Raw genomic sequence first — 20644 nt, forward strand, 5'->3', positions numbered from 1 at the left:
TAATTTTAATGGAGAATTTTCATTCCTGAGTTCACACATATATGGGGGAGGGGCTGTAGAAGCAGAGGTAAATCTTAATAAGCCTTAAAAATAACAGGAAATGGGTTTGAGATTTTTTTTGGATGGAACAAGAAGAAACAAATGAGTATTATTTCAAATTAATCAAGATATGACACAACATTTCAAGTATAATTGCCTTATGTAATTGCTGAAGTATGAATCCCTAGATATCTAAGTGAGCATGGAGGTCCACCTGTAATTCCAGTTTCCCAGGAAGGAAACAGGTGATCCTCAGAGCAAGCATAGAGCCAGCAAGACTACATATAGCAGTAAGTTCTGAGTTTGATTGAGAAATCCAGCCTGAATGATTAATGTGCAAGACCATGAAGAATAATTTCCTGACATCAGCCTTTGGGCATCTACATCACACACATCACTACACACTAGTGCATCCATACACAGGTACACGCTCAATACACGTGTATACACACATCACATCTCACACTCACATGAAGCTAGGTCATAACTCCAATACTGTTAGCACTTCTGAACCATCTATGGCTACCCAAACTGAATCTCTCCATATATTATCACTACTATAACTTTTCTCATAAGATTAATTCTGTTTTTCACCTTGATGTCAATGAAGTTATACAGTACACATTATTTTGTATTTGCCTTCCCTTGCTCAGTGTCTTATGTGTGGAATGCTTTTGTGTTGTTTCATGTAGCAGAAGTTGATTTACGTTTATTGCTGTTTAGAAATGTCTGTCCATTCTATTCTGGACACACACTTGAGTCGTTTCAATTCCAGGCATTATAATTAACGCTGGGATAAACCTTCAGACACGCAGCATTTGGTGAATAAATAGGCAAAGGTGCCTCTGTTGTGTGAAAGCACAGTGGAGTCATAAGGCACTTGCAAGTTCTGTGTTAAGAGATAAGGAAGACTTCACAAAGACACTGCAGACACTGCCGTTACTCCATTAGCTCACCCACAACTGTGACAGCCGTGCCTCTAATGTATTACTGCTTTCAGTAAGCACTATGATTGTCAATGTCTTTCCTATAATAGCTAGGGAAGTTGGCAGGCATTTGGGCTTTTATGGTGTGCATATAAAACATATATTCCTAATTGCCCATTGTTCTAATTGGTTGTTTTATTGTCATTTGCATATTTGTACAAACTGTATAATTTACGTGCAATCACTCTGATAATTGTTTCTGTTGTAAAATGTTCTCTTATTGAAATCTTTTCTCCTTTTTTTCCTTTTGCTCATTTTTATTTATCTTTTTGTTATTTCATTGGAAATGTTTTTTGTTTTTTTTTTATTGAAAGAAAAAAAAAGAAATTCCCGCCTCCTCCCAGCCTCCCATTTCACTCCCCTTCCTCCCACTCTTCTCTTCCTCCCCCCACTCCTCTCCCCCTCCCTCTCCAGTCCAAAGAGCAGTCAGGGTTCCCTGCCCTGTGGAAAGTCCAAGGTCCTCCCCCCTCCATCCAGGTCTAGGAAGGTGAACATCCATACTGGCTAGGCTCCCACAAAGCCAGAACATGAAGTAGGATCAAAATCCAGTGCCATTGTCTTTGGCTTCTCCTCAGCCCTCATTGTCCGCCACGTTCTTTTAAGGGCAATAAATTCTTAGTGAAGAAGTCTTTCATTAAATAAAAAGACATTCTTAATCTGAATGCATTCTCTATGGTTAACAGTTTGGGCAACCTGTTTTTTTTAAATGTTTCCTATTCATTAAAAGTTCCATATCTGCTGGGCAATGGTGGCTCATGTCTTTAATCTCAGCCTCGGGAGGCAGGGGCAGGAGGATCTCAGTGAGTTCAAGGCCAGCCTGGTCTATGAGTTCCAGGACAGCAAAGGCTACACTGAGAAACACTACCTTGAAAAACCAATAAAAATAAAAATAAACCTTCCATACATTTATACTGATTACAGCCATCCACTGTTGAATGGAACTAGAAAAATCCATTTTGAGTGAAGTATCCCAGACCCAGCAAGACAAACAACTGTATGTACTCACTAATAATTGGATATTAGACATAAAGCAAAGAATAACCAGCTTACAGTCCACGGCTCTAGAGAAGTCTGGAAATAAGCGGGAGCATAAGAGACATGCAAGGAAGGGGAAATAGATAAGATCTTCTGAGTAAATTGCAAGCATGGGGGAAGAAGGTGTAGAGGGGAGTGAGGACATGAGGGAACAGGATAGTTGAGTTGGGGGATGGACAGAGAAGGAGAGCAAGGAAAGAGGTATCTTGATAGAGGGGGAAATCTGGTGCTAGGGAAACAGCCAGGAATCCACAAGACCCCAGCTAAGACTTCTAGCAATAGTGGATAGGGTGCCTGAACTGGCCTTCCCCTATAATCAGATTGATGAGTACCCTAACTGTCATCATAGAACCTTCATCCATTAACTGAAGCAGATGCAGAGATCCACAGCTAAGCACTGGGCCAACTCCAGATAAAGAGAAGGAGGAGGGATTATATGAGCAAAGGGGTCAAGATCATGATGAGGAAACCCACAGAGACAGCTGACCAGAGCTAGCAGAAGCTCACTGGACTGATAGCTGGGGAACCTGCATAGGATCAAACTAGGCCCTCTGAATGTGGGTGAAGGTTCTGTGGCTTGGGAAATCTGTGGGACCACTGCCAGGGGGCCTTGGCAGTGGGACCAGGATTTATCCCCAGTGTATGAACTGGCTTTTTGCAGCCCATTCCCTATGGAGGGATACTTTGCTCAGCCTTGATACAGGGGGGAGGGGCTTGGTCCTGCCTCAACTTGATTTGACAGACTTTGTAGACCCCCCATGGGCGGCCTCACACTGAGGAGTGGATGGAGGGTGGGGGGGATTGCAGTGGGGAGTGGGAGGAAGGGAGGAAGGGGGTACTGTGCTTGGTATATGAAATGAAAAAGAATTTAATTAAATAAAATTTTAAAAAAAATCACACTGCACATCAGAAGGAAAGACATCTTAGAGTCAGGGGTCGGTTTCTGATCTCCCTGCTCACATGCTGGCACTGCGAGGTGCAGCGTTTTACAGTTATAAGGAAGAGAGATGCAGCCAGTAGCTTTTCTTCCTTGTAACGTCCTTACTGCGCCATCACCATCATCCTGCTTCATGAGCAAAGTGGTCATACTCCGCTTACTCAGTTCTTGCATAGGGTTTACATAATGTCGGCTTATTTATTCTTTAGATTTTGGAAGTCTGGACTGTGAAGCTATCTGTTCTTGTAGTTTTCACAGAGGGAAGGTTTATGATAAATTCAAACTTAGTAACAGAAGGACAACTACTTAAACCCAATCTTCCCAGCTTTATTTTTGTAGGCTGTCTTCCTAAAATTTGATGAGTTTACCTAAATTTTTAAATCTATTGCTGAAAAGTTAAACCTAATGTTTTTTAACATCCTAGATTTGTTGGATGCTATCAGACCCTCAATAGCTCTTGGGGTGTCTATCAATAAAATTTATTAACCTTATCAAATAACTAATTTTATACTTTGTTGATTCTATTATTAGCTTTCCTAAATCCTATTTCACAGGCTCTAGAGTAAGGAAGACATAATAAATCAGGCTCTGACATTAATATCCAAAACTAAAGGCAAATTACATGACCTCTTTAAGACAGTTTCCTTGACTGCATAATGCAGAAGTAACAACACCAACTTAATGGATAAATTATACATATACGGGGGGGGGGGTGACAAGTAGAGGCACAAATATCCTTGTGTTGTCAGAGCTAACCTCAGCTCTTGAACTCAGTCAATCCTCCACCTCTTGAGTAGCTGGGATTACATGTGCATGCTAGCAGAACACCCATAATAAAATCAGTTGCCTTTACCTGGATCTAGTGGGAACATGTTATGGCAGATAGAGTGTGGGCCTTGAGATGGAATCGTAGTTCTGCACTAGATAAGCTATGTGACTCTGGGCAAATCATTCCATCACTCATCAAACTTTACGGTATTTAATAATTCGTATTTAAGAATACCAGGGGAAGGTTCTGTATTTGTTTTGCTCACTACTATACTCTTAACACTGAACTCATGAACTATATGGATAGATGCTGAATTACCATCTGAATAAGTGAAAGAACAAGAAAATTGCTACAATTTGGTTTGTTATTACACTCCTCATGAGATTGCTAAAAGAGTTTGAAGGAACATATTTCTTGGACTAACAGAATACAGAACTAATAAAAAGTACTGGCTCCCCGATTGCTTGCTCATATCACCGGACCTCTAAGAAGTCTAAGAATAGTAATTATTTCTATTCCTAAGGCATTTCTCCCACCCCCTTGGAATTTTGAGACAGGATCTCACTCTGTGTCTTAGACCAGCCTTGGATTCACAGAAATCATCCTGCCTCAGCCTCCTGAGTGCTAGGATTACAGGTATAAGGCATCATACCTACTTTCAAGGAATTTTTCTCATCATCCTATTGTTAATTATTGAAATAAGTAAGATACCCATCAGAACTATTGAGCAACCCTGAGAAAGCTTGTTCCTGTGTCTCAATTTCATAAAACTTAAAAATGATAAAGACAGATAATAGAAAAAGATTCCCAAGGTTAGCTGAAGATCTTTTTGAAGAAAACGCAGTCAATAGGCTCTCAGTCCAAAATTACTTGACCTAGCCTGGACCAGATACGATCTGTTTATTTATTCTATCAGTTATTCAGATGACTGGCACAGTCTATCAGCTGACATCTTACTGGTGAAGAATTTGATTAGAAGTGTTGGCCAGACTCTAAAAGAAAAGTATTTATTCAGATGGTGGTAGATACATTTTAAAAAGCAATAGAGCTTACAAGGAAAAGACCACAAGAGCCCTCAGTGAAGACTTAGAAAGCAGTGTGGTGGTTTGAGTAAGAATAGCACCCATAGGCTCTTCAATTTCAATGGTCAGGAGTGACATTAGATGTGGCCTTGTTGGAAGAAGCGTGTCACTGGGGTGGGATATAGGGTTTCAAATGTTCATACTAGACTCAGTATTCCTCTCTTCTTGCTGCCTGCTGATCCAGATGTGGAACTCTCAGCTCCTTCTCCAGCATCATGTCTGCCTGCATGCTTCCCGCATGATGATAATGGACTAAACCTCTGAAACTGCAAGCCAGCTCCAATTAAATGCTTTCCTGGTCATGGTATTTTTACAGCAGCAGAACACTTAAGAAAAGCAATAACAGACTGACTCTATGACCGGAACTATAGTACATGAAGTGATGAAAATAAAAAGTTCCCGAAATGCAGAGTCTTGTCACAGATAACCTTAATGAGTATTCAGTTGTTGCTAAGCATCCAGGAAATACTGCTTGGTAGCTCCTTATTGGCTACACACAGACAGCTACAGGCAGACTCAAAGTTAGCTCCTTTGGCCTTGTAGGCCTTAACTTTCTACATATACAGCCTTTTTTACTTATTACATAGGGCCCTCAGTGGGCGCCAGAATTCTTTGCTAGGGCCTTGTTGGCTCCACCACAGGAGGGCTCAGGAACTGAACTGTGCCTTTCTTAGGGTGGCCTGCCAAACAAGCTCTTCTTACCCGTCTTTGACTACCAGCCCTCAAAGAATATTCACTTCTGGAGAGTCCCAGGGTAGGAGTACTAGGCAGTAGTCTTTTGAATTATAAATAACCAAGCATGCATAGCATCTTCCTCAAGAGAGGGTGAAAAGGTGCGACATCAAAGAACACAGAGGCCAGGAGTTAGGCAGAAGGCTGACAGCAGACTTTAACTTTCCATCGTCAGTGATTTTTAAGTTTCTGGTTGAGTAAAAGAAAAAAATTTTTGCAAACAGCAGAATGTTAGATCCTGTTTTCGTATCCAATCTCTTAGCCTGTGCCTTTTTATAGGTGAATTGAGACCATTAATATTAAGTGATATTAATGGCCAGTGGTTGTTTACGCCGGATATTCTTATTGCTTTTGGAAGTAGAATTTGTGTGTCTCCCTTCTTTGAGTTGTGCTAGTGAAGGGTCGCTAGATGCCTGAGTTATTGTAGGCAGTGTTGGCAATGTTGGATTTCTTGGGTTGCGGTTTTCCTTCTATTACTTTCTGTAGGGCTGGATTCGTGGCTATGTATTGTTTAAATTTGTTCTTATCCTAGAATGTCTTGATTTCTCCATTTATAGTGAACGAAAGCTTGGCAGGGTATAGACAGGCATCTACTCAGAGTAAAGGGTTGGGAAAAGGTCTTTCAAGCAAATGGTTCTAAGAAAAAAGCAGGTGTGGCCATATTAATTTCTAACAAAACTGACTTCAAACTAAAATCAATCAGAAGAGATTGAGATGGACACTTTATATTCATAACAGGAAAAATTTGTCAGGATGACGTCTCAATCCTGAATATTTACGCCCCTAATATAAAAGCACCCATGCACATAAAAGAAATATTACTAAAACTTTTTAATTTTAAACCTCATAATAGAACCTAATATTTTATAAGATACACATATTTTTGGAACATGTTTTTGCAGGATGTTCCTCCATTAAATCTTTTTTTGCGGACTTTTAAGTGCAAAATTAAAAAAATTATGCAATAAAAAAAGAAAAAAATTGATTTTCTAAATACTATAATCTATGTTGTTTGAAGAGATTTAAAGAATCAATTAGTTTTCACAAATAAACACTAAATATAAGAAAAAGGGAAGAGTAGACAGATTGAGCTACAGAAGTGCAATGAAAATGACTGTGGCTTAGAAAGTGGTCTCTATAGGTCCACATACAAAGGTTTGGTCCCCCAGGGGTGGACAGGGGAACTGCTGAGACATTGAAGGCATGGCTGTACCAGTCTCTGTATTGACTCTCCCCTTCTCTCCCACTTCCTTCTCATCCTTTCCCCCTCTCTGCCTAATGGCTAGAGATGTGAGCCCTCACTGTGACAGGTACTCTTGCTGTGACATGTCACCTTCATCACAGACCTAAACAAACAGATCTGACAAGGTTGGCCTTGAATCCCTAGACTAACAGCTAAAATAAATGTCTTTATACAAGGAACCTGTACCAGTTATTATTTTGCATTAATCGGAAATTGACTAATACAAGAACATAATCAACACAGAGATTTGAAATATTGAAAGAAAATAGATGTCAACTGTGCTGGCTAATCTTGGTTGGTAACTTGACTACACATGAAATTAATAAACATCCAAGCTTCTAGGTATACTGGTTAGGGGTTTTTCTTGGTTGGATTATTTGAGGTTAAAGCCCACCCTAAACCCAGATCATCTGAGATCAGAAGATTCAACCTAAATACAGGACATACCTCTCGGTGGCGGCCCACATAAAAAGACATGTAAGATGGAAGCTTTTGCTTTCTGCTTGCTTGCCCTCACTCTGTCTTGTTCCTAAGATGCCCATTCACTCTAACACAGACTGGAAACTAGCAGTCATTCGGACTCCTGAGACATCCAGTCTTCTAGACTCAACAACTACCAGGTTGTCTTTGGCCTTGAGAAACTGTTAAGAGTACTCAGACAACAGCCTGTGAGCCGCTCTAATAAATGCCATTTATATTAGGTCATTTGATCAATTCTGTTCCTTAGAGAACCCCGAGACTAATACATCAACTACCTACAACTTCTAAGAGGGAAGAGAGAATCAGAAAAGGGAGAATCAAAGGGTGGATCATTTGAGTGAGAAGGTGACAGCCAGGAAGCTGGAAGGACAAAGCTAGTACTAAAGAATTATTTACTTACAAATCAGTACATGTAAAATGCCAGTGGGGTCATTTTTGCTGGAAATATGAATGCTTCTGGGATGTATAATCACAACAAAGCAGACTGGGTAGCAAATGAGATCGAAGAATAAAACATACACATTGGAAACCAAAAGCCACACTGGGAATGAATATCAGAAACAGTGGGAACGAACATATTGAAATGGGATGGTGCACCACTCTAGAATCACAACATTAGAATATTTGGAAATAGAAACAATTTTTCTAGCTATGATTCAAGTAAAGATCATACCCTACAAATATTGAACATTCACATCCTTTTCCCATCATCCTGTCTTATCATAGACAAATACCACATATTTTGACCATGAACTCTGGCTAAGCCCTAATTAGCAAATTTCAGGCTTCTATCTCACTCATTTAAAAGATGAGAGGACAGAAACAGATGGACTCTCCTGCCTTCTTAAAAGATAATGATTTTATTTGCCTTTCATAAGAACCATCCATGATGTTCTGGTGCTGTGCAAGGTACTGAGAAGAAAATAATGCTGCACTTCCTGACCTTTCAATATTTTGCTCTGACTGGAAATAAAAACAAGTAAGCCAGAAGTTAGAATATGCTGAAAAATATCTCCTTTATAAATGTATGTACTTAAAAGCTTTGAAAAAGAAAAAGAATCTTTAGTAAAATAAAAAATAATATTCATTGGCCATGCTCTTTTCCTTTCTTAAACTTAAAGAAAAACTTAAGTAATTTTTAATAGTCCAAACCAATGTGGTTTTTTTTGCAGAGAAATGTTACAGTTTGTAAAAGGGACCAAATTTAAAACCGCAAGTTCTCAAATCTTTGTTTTGTCAAGTATTCTTTGTTGCCTCAACCTTTCTCTCAACTCCTCTATTCCCTAGTTCCCTTGTATTTGACTAGAGGATCACAACATCTATCTTAATATTTTGTTAAGGATAAATAGGTATTTTGCAAAGACATCCAAAGTAATTCCTGGTACTACTATCTTGACTGGCAGCTAGTCAACACATACATAAAGCCTAGAGGTGACAGTATCCTGTAATTACAAAACACTAGCAAAAGGACAACACAGATAATAAAACAGGGAGAAAGACTGCTGGGTAGATGAACAATGCCAGCACTTCTCTATACACACACTGTCTTGTAGGCCCCCTCTAAGCCAGAGCACGGGTATAGCTCCAGCTATCGCATCCAGGACAGAATTGGGGCAGGCAGGGAGGGAGGCTTTAGGCAAGAATCAGTAGTCAGTGTTCAAACAATTAGCAGAAAAACTGACAAAAATTTAAATATTCTCCAGATGACAAAATATCAAGAAGCTGAGAAGTGAATCAGGAAAAGAAATACAACTTTTTCAATAAAAAGGTATCTGAAGACCTGATGTGGGATGTCTTTCTGCAGATGTGTTGCTTTTATTGGATAATGAATAAAGCTGTTTCAGTCAATGACTTAACAGAGCACAACCAAGTGGGAAATATGAACAGAGATATAGAGAGTAGCCGAAGTCATCGAGGTGCCACACAGCTGCCAGAGGAGTAACATGCTGGCACCGGTAAGCCACAGCCTAGTGGTGAGACACAGATGAACAGAAATGGGTTAATTTAAAATGTAACAGCTAGAAAGACTAAGTTTCTAGCCAAACAGTGTTATACTTAATATAGCTTTTGTGTGATTATTTCGGTCTGAGTGTCCAGGAAATAAACAAGCAGTCACCGACTGCAAAGACCTAAGTCTCTTCATTTAAAAAAAAAAAAAAGATGAATTCTGTACTTCACAAAAACTGAAGACAGCAAGATAAAATTATGTGACTTAAGAAAATGCAAAGATAAAATTATAAAACATCTGAAAAAATTGAAGTCTTTTTAACTTTGGGATACAGAAAATGTTCTTTTCTCATAAACAAAAGAAAATATGGAGAATCTGGACTTTGTCAAAACTGAAAAGTTTACTTATAAAAAGACAATGTTGGGGTGGGGGTGGGGTAGGTAACACTATTAGACAAATAACCACAATCATGTCCATCAACCTACCACCACACACAATTAATAATCCACAGACTATAGCTATTCAAAAAGAAATAGGCTTAATCCTAAAGTCCTATGAAACAAAATGACACATCACACTGGGGGAGTAACTAGATGCACAATATTATCTGTCCCTTTATTTTACTTATGAAAAACTTTTAGTAAAAGGAAAATCTGAGACTTGTAATTGTCTGTAAACAGGCATAAGTGGACTTCTTGTAGTTTGAGCAATATTATACAACTAGGTTGTAAAACTACATAAACTCAGCCAGGGCAGTGGTTGGATACACCTTTAATCCAAGCAGAAGGCAGAGGCAGGTGAGTCTCTTCGTTTGAGGCGATACACCTTTAATCCAAGCAGAAGGCAGAGGCAGGTGAGTCTCTTCGTTTGAGGCCAGCCTGTTCTATAGAGTGAGTTCCAACACAGTTAGGGCTACACAGAGAAACCCTATCTCAAAAAGACTAAAATAAAAAAACTAAACAAATAAACCCACAACCCCCCCCAAAAAAAACAAAGAAACTACATAAACTCACTAAAACTATATATTTAAAGTACATGAATGTTATGGTTTATATAAGTTACATATAATGGGAAATGAGGAGAGCCATACAGTGGGAGAAAACACAATACATGTACATATATGACAAAAGGTTTGTATTAGAATATATTAAGACTTATCCCAACTTGATGAGTTCTTTAAAACTGTAAAAAAATCCTTCACTATTATCAGTTGAAAAGTTAGTTACAACAGTCATTGTAAAAAGGAGATTATAAGCACGCCTTTAATCCCAGCACTCGGGAGGCAGAGGCAGGCGGATCTCTGTGAGTTCGAGACCAGCCTGGTCTACAGAGCTAGTTCCAGGACAGGCTACAAAACCACAGAGAAACCCTGTCTCGAAAAACCAAAAAAAAAAAAAGGAGATTATATCTACAACAAGAATATTCAAAAAATGCACTAAAATGTTCATTATCAAAAAGACAGCTGGGCAGTGGTGGCACACGCCTCTAATCCGAGCACTTGGGAGGCAGAGGCAGGCATATCTCTGTGAGTTCAAGGCCAGCCTGGTCTACAAGAGCTAGTTCCAGGACAGCTCCAAAGCTGCCAACATGGACCTGAAGGAACCAGAATTCCACACTATGGACCAGGTACTGAAAGAGACAGAAGCACATCAGAAAACGAATGTCCTCCTTACACCTGACAACCTGTGCCAGCCACACCCACCTCACAGAAACAGAAAGGGAGAGAGATGCAAAGCTGTGAACCCAACATTCATAAGCTTTCCTTACACAGCCTAACATAACAAACAGCAAAGGATGAATGGGTAAATGTCATTTCTATAAAACGAAAAAAACAAACAAGGAACAAACTTCTAAGACATACAACATAGATTAATTTCAATAATACTGAATTACTAAAACCAAGCATATCAAAGAATATACTGTATGATTCCCATTCTAAAACCTATGAAAAATACAAAACAATGATTCCAAATAGCTGTCTGATTCTATGACACTGTTTTGAATCACAAAATAAAAATACTGATGGCTTTTCTATCATTATAAAAGTCTAATATTGTATAAATTAAATAAAATCATAGTTATCCAAATACAAACAAATTTTTAAGAAACATAAAACAAGTACACACATATTGAAGAGTAAGTATCAAATCTTAATCAACAGGAGCATTAAATAATAAAATTACTAAGTTATTAAAAATTTCACAGAGTCAAATGAAAATGAAATATTACTCAGTGAACTGGAAAGCTATCACAAGCAATCACGTTAGAAGAGCTTGAGGCTGAGAGCAGTGAGTTACAGGGAGATGTATACTTCAAGATGGCAATAAAGGAAGAATAATGAACACTTCTTGGATTATTCATAAAAGAGAATTTTGCCAAAACTAAAACAGATATTTGTGTATATAATCTAACACTTGGAACAACAGGGTTATTTCACATTTGCTATAAAACAAAAGCACAAATATGTATCCTTAGGTAACTGAAGTACTACTATAAAAGATAAAGGAGCAAAGAGAAAGAAAGAATGGGCAAAAGGAAGGAAAGCTTTGAAAATTGCACAGAGTCCAAAGCTACAGAGAAACCCTATCTTGAAAAACAAAAAAGAAAGGAAGGAAGGAAGGAAGGAAGGAAGGAAGGAAGGAAGGAAGGAAGGAATCTCATAAAAGCTACCAAAATGAAATATTTGGAGACAAATTTAACCACAGAAGTGAAAAATCCCCAAACAGATACTAGAAAATGTACATATTATATGCATTAGTGATTAAACCTAAGTCAACAATAATGAATCACTGTCACACTAAGGAAAGAAATAAAAGCACTTCCCTTTGGGGTCATTTAACCAAGAATGTCATACATTTTCTACCTCATGCTCCTTTCGTCTTCTGTCTCCTGTCTGTGTCACAGGAGTCCGAATCTGTCTATCAAAGGCAGTATCCATCCCTATGTATGGAGAGAGAGAGAGAGAGAGAGAGAGAGAGAACACATGTTGATGTCTGCCCCAAGGGCTTCACTATTTATTGATCCGCACAGAGAGCATTACATGGTAAAGGAATAGTGTACTTGACAGAAACCTTTAAGAGTTTTACAAGGGGTTAACTCACTGACACCAATTGATCCCAACTGACCCAGACAACAAACATCACTGCTTATCAACTGTAGTAATAAGGAGCGCAGGGCTGCGTCCCCAACACCCCAGCCGCCTGCTCGGCTAGCTTTACTCGAAATAATTACACAGACACTGTATTCTTTTAATCACTGCTTGGCCCTTAGCTCTAGCCCTTACTGGCTAATTCTGATATCCCAATCAACCCATCTCTAACAATCTGTGAGCACTGGTCTTACCAGGAAGATTCTAGTTCAGAGCTTCATCGCGTGTGTCTGCCTGGGAGCAGGGCATGGCGTCTCTCTGAAGTGTCTGCTCCCGAGAGGAGAGCTGTGGAGTCTGACCTCACTTCCTCTTCCTCCCGGCATTCTGTTCTGTTTACTCCACCCACCTAAGGGTGGGCCTATCCAATGGGCCTAGCAGTTTCTTTATTGCTTAGCCGATGAAATCAACAGATTGATATATGACACTCCCACATCAATCAACCAATATGATTTTAACCTTAGTGGTAGATTTTGTGAAATTATTTTAATTTGTAGTCTCTTAAAATACATAATAATAATAATATTGCATTGTCACAATAAAACAGTGATGAAAGAAATTATATAGGGCATGCACACACACAGAAAGAGAGAGAAAGATAGACAGATAGATAGATAGATAGATAGATAGATAGATAGATAGATAGATGATAGCAATTCTAAAATTGATACGGGTCTATAAAAGTCTTAAGGTAATCCTTAAGGGGAAGAAGGTGAATCTAAAAGAAGCATTGCAATGTATGACTTCAAACACACTATAAAACTATACCAACCAAAACAACAGGGCATTGGCACAAGAACACACAGATCAACAGAGTAGCAAATGAGAAACTAATCCACAGTCCCACACCATATTGGTTTTTGACAAAGTTGCCAACAAAAATGTCTCTTTAATAGGTTGTGTCAAAACCCCTTCTGTGTGTGTGTGTGTGTGTGTGTGTGTGTGTGTCCGTCCCTGTGCTCATGTGTGTGCATACCCTTCTTCTCATATAAAACCTGAAACTGTTAGAAGAAAACACAAGGAGAAAATTTTAAAACATCAGTGCAGGCAACACCCCCGCCACCATGGGTCCTCAGAGGTACAGTAACAAAAGTAAAAAGAGATAACAGAACTATATCAGTGAAACCTCTGCACAGCAAAGGAAACAACAGAGTTAAGAGACAATCTGTAGGGGTTATCTGACAACAGATCAGCACCTAGAATATATGCACAATGCAAAGCCAAACACTAAAACTACCAAATAATCCATTTAAAAACAGGCCAAAACCTAAGTAGACATTTGTGAATGACATACATATGGCCAAGCATATGAATGCTCAGCCTCACTACTCACTGGAAAAAAAGTAGTTCAAAAACCACAATTGGACACCCTCTCATGCCAGTTACAATGGTGATCATCAGGTAAAAATAAATGCTGGTGAAGGCGTAAAGGAGGTGGACTTAACACAATGTTGGTGAGAGGATACTTAGCTCATTCACTACGGGAAATAATACAAAAACTAAAAACAGGCTGCCGAGATGTTTCAGTGCTGCACAGGCACGAGGATCTGAGTGTAGGGTACAGCACTCACATAAAAGCCAGGTGTGGTGGTCATCTTTAATCCCAGTGCTAGACCTACCGGATGCCTGGGGTTTGCCGGCCAGTCATCTTCGATGACTCTGTAGTGTCATGTTTCTTAAGAGATTATGCTTCAAAAAGCATATTGGAGCCTAGTCAAGGAAGACGCCACACGTTTACCTTTGCACACACAGGCATCTGTACATGTGTACATGTATGAATACACAGTACACACTAAAACTAACATCAAAGTTTGGCTTTGCAGTGGACACCTGTAACCTCAGGACTGAAAAGGCTGGAACAGGAGGATCACAAACTTTGAAATCCGTGTGGGCTACACAATAATGCGTTCGAGGTTAGCCTGGACGTCATAGAAAGACCGTTTCTCAAAAGAAATCGAAAATGTGTGCTAGAAAGATATACAGTGGTAATAGCACCTGCAATATTAGCTTGAAGACTGAAGCTCTGATCCTGGCACCAAAGTAAAAACGAGGTACAGCCAAACCATGCATATAACCCAAATCTAGGAAGGGCAAATGCTAGGGTTGGGAATCACTAGTCAGAACCATGTTCAACGGATCTACGTTTTCAAAACTAAGGCAGAGAGAGTAAGAGGAGGCCTGGCAGCCTCATGCCACACACACAAACACAACTTTAAAAAAAAAGATTAATTCAAAACAAAAAAAGTCCTAAAAACAAAACTACTATATGATTTATTGATGGCACTCCCAGATATACATTCAAAAAAGATAAGATCACTATACAACAGAATATGTGCAATTCTATTAACTGTAATACTATTCACAATAACAAAATTATTGAAAAGAATTTAGGTGTCAACTGAACCTGATAGAAGAGAAAGTGGGAAGTACTCTACAACACATGGGCACAGGAGACCACTTCCTACGTATAATCCCAGCAGCACAGACATTAAGGGCCTCATTGAATAAATGGGACCTCCTGAGACTGAGAAGCGTCTGTAAAGCAAAGGACACTGTCACTAAGACAAAAAGGCAACCCACTAACTGGGAGAAGATCTTCACCAACCCCGCAACTGACAAAGGTCTGATCTCCAAAATATATAAAGAACTCAAGAAACTAGACCGTAAAAGGCTAATCAACCCAATTATAAAATGGGGCACTGAGCTGAACAGAGAATTCTCAACAGAAGAAGTTCAAATGGCCAAAAGACACTTAAGGTCATGCTCAACTTCCTTAGCGATCAGGGAAATGCAAATCAAGACAACTTTAAGATACCATCTTACACCTGTCAGAATGGCTAAAATCAAAAACACCAATGATAGCCTTTGCTGGAGAGGTTGTGGAGAAAGGGGTACACTCACCCATTGCTGGTGGGCATGCAAACTTGTGCAACCACTCTGGAAAGCAGTATTGTAGTAATAGGGGCGACGGCGGGGCTGCGTCCCCAGCACCCCATCCGCACGGCTAGCTTTACCCGAAATAATTACATGGAAACTGTATTCTTTTAAACACTGCTTTGGCCCATTCCTATCTAGCCTCTTCTAGGCTAATTCTCACATATTAATTTAGCCCATTTCTAATCATCTGTGTAGCGCCCCTAGGTGCGCTTACCGGGAAGATTCTAGCCTAAGTCCATCCTGGGTCGGAGCTTCATAGCGTGCGTCTTCCCTGGAGCAGGTAGCATGGCGTCTCTCTGAAGCGTCTGCTCAGGAGAGGAGAGCTGCGGAGTCTGACCTCACTTCCTCTTCCTCCCAGCGTTCTGTTCTGTTTACTCCTCCCACCTAAGGGTGGGCCTATCAAATGGGCCTAGCAGTTTCTTTATTGCTTAACCAATGAAATCAACAGATTGATATATGACACTCCCCCATCACAGTATGGAGGTTTCTCAGGAAATTCGGGATCAACCTACCCCTGGACCCAGCAATACCACTCTTGGGAATATACCCAAGAGAGGCCCTATCATACAACAAAAGTATATGCTCAACTATTTCATAGCAGCATTGTTTGTAATAGCCAGAACCTGGAAACAACCTAGATGCCTTTCAATAGAAGAATAGATGAAGAAAGTATGGAATATATACATATTAGAGTACTACTCAGCAGTAAAAAACAAGGACTTCTTGAATTTTGCATACAAATGGATGAAAACAGAAAACACTATCCTGAGTGAGGTAAGCCAGACCCAAAAAGAGGAACATGGGATGTACTCACTCATATTTGGTTTCTAGCCATAAATAAAGGACATTGAGCCTATAATTCGCCATCCTAGAGAAGGTAAATAAGAAGGTGAACCCAAAGAAAAACATCTAGGCATCCTCCTGAATATTAACCTTCATCCGCGATGAAAGGAGACAGACACAGAGACCCACATTGGAGCACTGGACAGAAATCTCAAGGTCGAAATCAGGAGCAGAAGGAGAGAGAGCATGAACAAGGAACTCAGGACCGCGAGGGGTGCACCCACACACTGAGACAATGGGGATGTTCTATTGGGAGCTCACCAAGGCCAGATGGCCTGGGTCTGAAAAAGCATGGGATAAAACTGGACTCGCTGAACATAGTGAACAATGAGGACTACTGAGAACTCAAGAACAATGGCAATGGGTTTTTGATCCTACTGCACGTACTGGCTTTGGGGGAGCCTAGGCAGTTTGGATGCTCACCTTACTAGACCTGGATGGAGGTGGGTGGTCCTTGAACTTCCCACAGGTCAGGGAACCCTAATTGCTCTTTGGGCTGATGAGGGAGGGAGACTTGATCGGGGGAGGAGACGGGGGCGGGGAGGAGGCAGAAATCTTTAATAAATAAATAAATTAAAATAATAAAAATAAAAATAAAAAAAAGAATTTAGGTGTCAATCAGTAATCGATGGATAAAATGTAGCAAAATATTACAGCATCAAATACTACTCAGCCATAGAAAAGAATGAAATGCCATTGGCAACAATGCGAATCAAAATGCAAATTGTAATGTCAAACAAGCCAAACACAGAAAAACACAGAAAAGCCAAAGTCTAAATACATGGCCTCACTCACTTGGGTAAATTGACAAGTCAGCTCTAAGAATGGAATAGGATACTGGTCACCAAGACTAGGGACAGAATAAGGAAGACAGCAACAAAGAATTGTTTAAAGGGACATCAAGGCACACCAAGAATATCCATAGCATAGTAGGGAAACTGTTAGTTAAAACAATTTGTTAGAATTAAAACTTACTAACAGAGTAGAAAATGCTCAGCACATATAAAAATGATTGTTTCAGCACTTGGAGGCTGAGGCAGCGGATCTCTAAGTTCAAGACCAGCCTGGTCTATACAGAAAATATTAAGTCAGAAAAAACTACATAGTGAGTTCCTGTCTCAAAAAGATTATTTTTAAATATATTGAAATGTGCACTGTCATGGTCTGACTATGTAGCCCATAAACATCTGTAACCAGTGCCTCTTTAAAGATGAGATGAAAGGGAAGACACCAGAACTTATTAAGTGGCAAAAGCAACATTGGATCGAATATGCAAAAAGCCTCATTATAGACTTGAATGCTGAGATCTGTTCTGCGGCTTCTTATAGGGTGAGCCCAAACAGAATGAGTTCTAGTCAGGAAATACAAGAAAGCTTCTCTAAAATGTCTTTAAGCTTGACAAGAAACTGACACTGGCTATGTTGATATTTATTAGGCCTCATTCAAGAGAAGAAAAAAATTAACAATAACAAAAAAGTTGCTTATTGAAGTATACAACTACTGTTTAACATTTCTGGGAATTTATTTTAAGAGCTATGGCAAGTGGTTAACTTTCACAGACTCCAACTTAAAATCAGAGGTCTCACTCCCAAGAGTGAACTACTCTAACTGCATGCTATGTACTCTGCAGATGACCTGCAGGCCTACACTGCTCTCCACCCAGAACCCTTGGATATGAGGCAAGCATGTGGCTGTTCAGTGTGTCACTAGGGGTCATGGCCAGGAACTAATTCCCAAAACGACTGAGTGCCGATGATAAGCCCCTTACTGATGACCTCAGAAGACAAGAACATCACTTTCCTCCACCACAGTCTCCATAAGCTCTGCGCTTGTTTACTGGGAAAGCTTGTAATTCACAAGTTAAACCCATCTTGCTAATTAAAATGTCATCATTTTCCTGTGGGGGCCTGGTATCTATGGTGATGCAGGAACTCATCCAGATCAAAATCTCCATCACCTATTTTTGAAAGCTAGCTAAAGCTTCAAGTAATGGAATCTGCCGAAATGCTATTTTCTCTCCCTATCCCCATCACTGAAAGCTTCGGAGGGTCAACAGCACAGAGTAAAGAAGTTCTGAAGATGGCTGGCAGATCTTGCCCCATGTCTGAAAGAGAGATTCCTGTACAATTTTGCCCTAATATTGGGGTCTACTACACTCCCCCAGAAAATGTGCCAGTTCTTCCAAAAATTTGTCATGTCAGTAATACCACTATAAATTGCTTGTGTATAGAAATAATAAGCTTTTACTATAAGGCTTATTCATGTTAAATAAAAAATGGTGACATTGGAAGCTTACTTATATATGCTTCTGTTTTTTATTTAGAGAGAAATAAGAGTTTATCTACCGACCCACAGGTTGAGAAGTGCTGGTCTAAACGAAGGCGCAGCAGATAGGATGTGTGGTGAGGGCACACCTTCTGTTTGTACCAGTATGTCTTTTCACCGTGATCCTATGTGACAGAAGGTGCAAGAGAGAGCTCTCCATGAAGTCAGAGCAGTGAAGATTGAAATAAGAACCTGCTCTCCAAGAAGTCAGAAGTGGGATAAGAGAGTGAAATCTATGAAGTGAAGGGCCGGATAACAGAGTTCTCTATACAGTGTGTGCTGGGGGAGACATGATAACAGGATGTTCCTCATGAAGTTAGAGAGGATGTGAAGTGAGGGGTGGGATAAGGGACAGGGGAGCACTAAGTCCACAGCACTTAATCACTTCCTCGAGATCTCACCCCTAATATCAACACCTTATGAATTAAGATTTCAGCATATGACATTGGGAGGGGTACATATAACAGTCATTCAATGAAAATGGCCACAGCATATCTAATGCTACAGCTGGGTGAGTGTGACTGGTACTGTTTGAGGAAGGTTGGATACATGAAGTGATGAGACAGTAACTATTTAAACTGATTGCATTATGCAATGAGAGAGAGAGAGAGAGAGAGAGAGAGAGAGAGAGAGAGAGAGAGAGAGAGGAGAGAGAAAAGATTAGACTCATCTTCCCATAGCTTAGTCATCTAATCCTTGAAGACAACAAAGGTAAAAATTTTCTAGTAATCTTTAACTATGACAGAGGTTACAACTGATAAAGACAGCACTAATACTGAAATTGTGGTCATCAACTTCATATTAAATAAAAAAGGTAGGCACATCAAAACATAATAAGGACTACATAGAAAAACTAAAATCAGGGACAAGAGTGCCCACACTCTCCACCCTTATTCAATGTAACGCTCGGAGTCTTAGCTAAAGCAGTAAGAGAAGGAACTAAAGGGTACAAATGGGAAAGGAAGAAGTAAAAGTCTCTATTTTCAGATGGCATGGCCTATCCTTCCCACTAGAAAACTCTTAGACCTGATGCATACTTGCAGCAAAGGAGTAGGATACTAAGTCAACACAGAAAAGTTAGTAGCCTTGCTATAGACTAATAACAAGCTTGCTACAAAAGAATTCAGGAAAAGTTCCCATTCACCATAGTGTCGAAAATACTAAAAGTATAAATAAACTTAACCAAATAACTAAAAGCCCTTTACAATGAATACCTTAAAACGCTACAGAAAAAAAATTGAAGAAGACACCAAAGGATTGGAAAGACTTCCCAAACTCATGCTCAAGGATTAGTAGAATTCATACTGTAAAAAGGCCATGTTACCGAAACCAACTATAAACCCAATGCAGTCTCTATCAAATTCCAATCACATTTCTTACAGAACTGGAAAAAAAAAAGGAACCCCAAACAGAAAGAGCAATATTGGAGGTGTCCCAGTACTTGATCTCAAAATTATGGAGTCATTAAGGGGAAAATACTTCAAGAGATAGGCATAGACAGGACTTTCCGAAAAGGACCTTAATAGCTCAACAGATAACACAAATGGGCTTATATAAAATTAAATAATTAAGCAACAAATAGGTATTAGAAATGTGTTCAAAGTCCTCTGCGATCAGGGGCATGCAATTAACTGTATTGAAATTTCATCTCACCCCTGTCAAAACAGCTATCATAAGGCAACAAATGACAATAAGTTCTGGCGAGTTAGTGGGAGAAGGTTATACACTAATGGTGAACTAAACCTTGTTTAGCCACTGTCTTAGTTAGGGTTTTGTTCTGCAGTGAAAAAGCACCACAACCACGGTAACTCTGATAAAGAGAAACATTTAATTAGGTGGCTTACATTCCAGAGGGTCAGTCCATTATCATCATGGTGGGACATGGCAGCACACAGGCAGACATGGAGCTGGAGAGGTAGCTCAGAGTTCTGCATCTTGCCCAGGCAACAAGAAGAGGTCTGTCACACTGGACATGGCTTGAGCATATATGAGACCTCAAAACCCACTCCCACAGTGACATACATCCTCCAACAAGGCCATAGCTAGTAATTTCACTCTCTATGAGCTTATGGGGGCCAATTACATTCAAACTACCACAGCCACTAAAGAAATCCCTGCAAGCTGTTCCTCAAAAAAAAAAAAA

General features: G+C 39.7%; 1 protein-coding gene across 2 annotated transcripts in view; it reads right to left on the reverse strand.

Moving 5' to 3' along the window:
* Window positions 1-20644, reverse strand: part of Cog5 (component of oligomeric golgi complex 5) — a 244496-nt gene that overhangs the window by 104278 nt on the left and 119574 nt on the right. The window lies entirely within an intron of this gene.

This window comes from Microtus pennsylvanicus, chromosome 14, assembly GCF_037038515.1.
Source record: "Microtus pennsylvanicus isolate mMicPen1 chromosome 14, mMicPen1.hap1, whole genome shotgun sequence".
NCBI classification, from domain to species: domain Eukaryota; kingdom Metazoa; phylum Chordata; class Mammalia; order Rodentia; family Cricetidae; genus Microtus; species Microtus pennsylvanicus.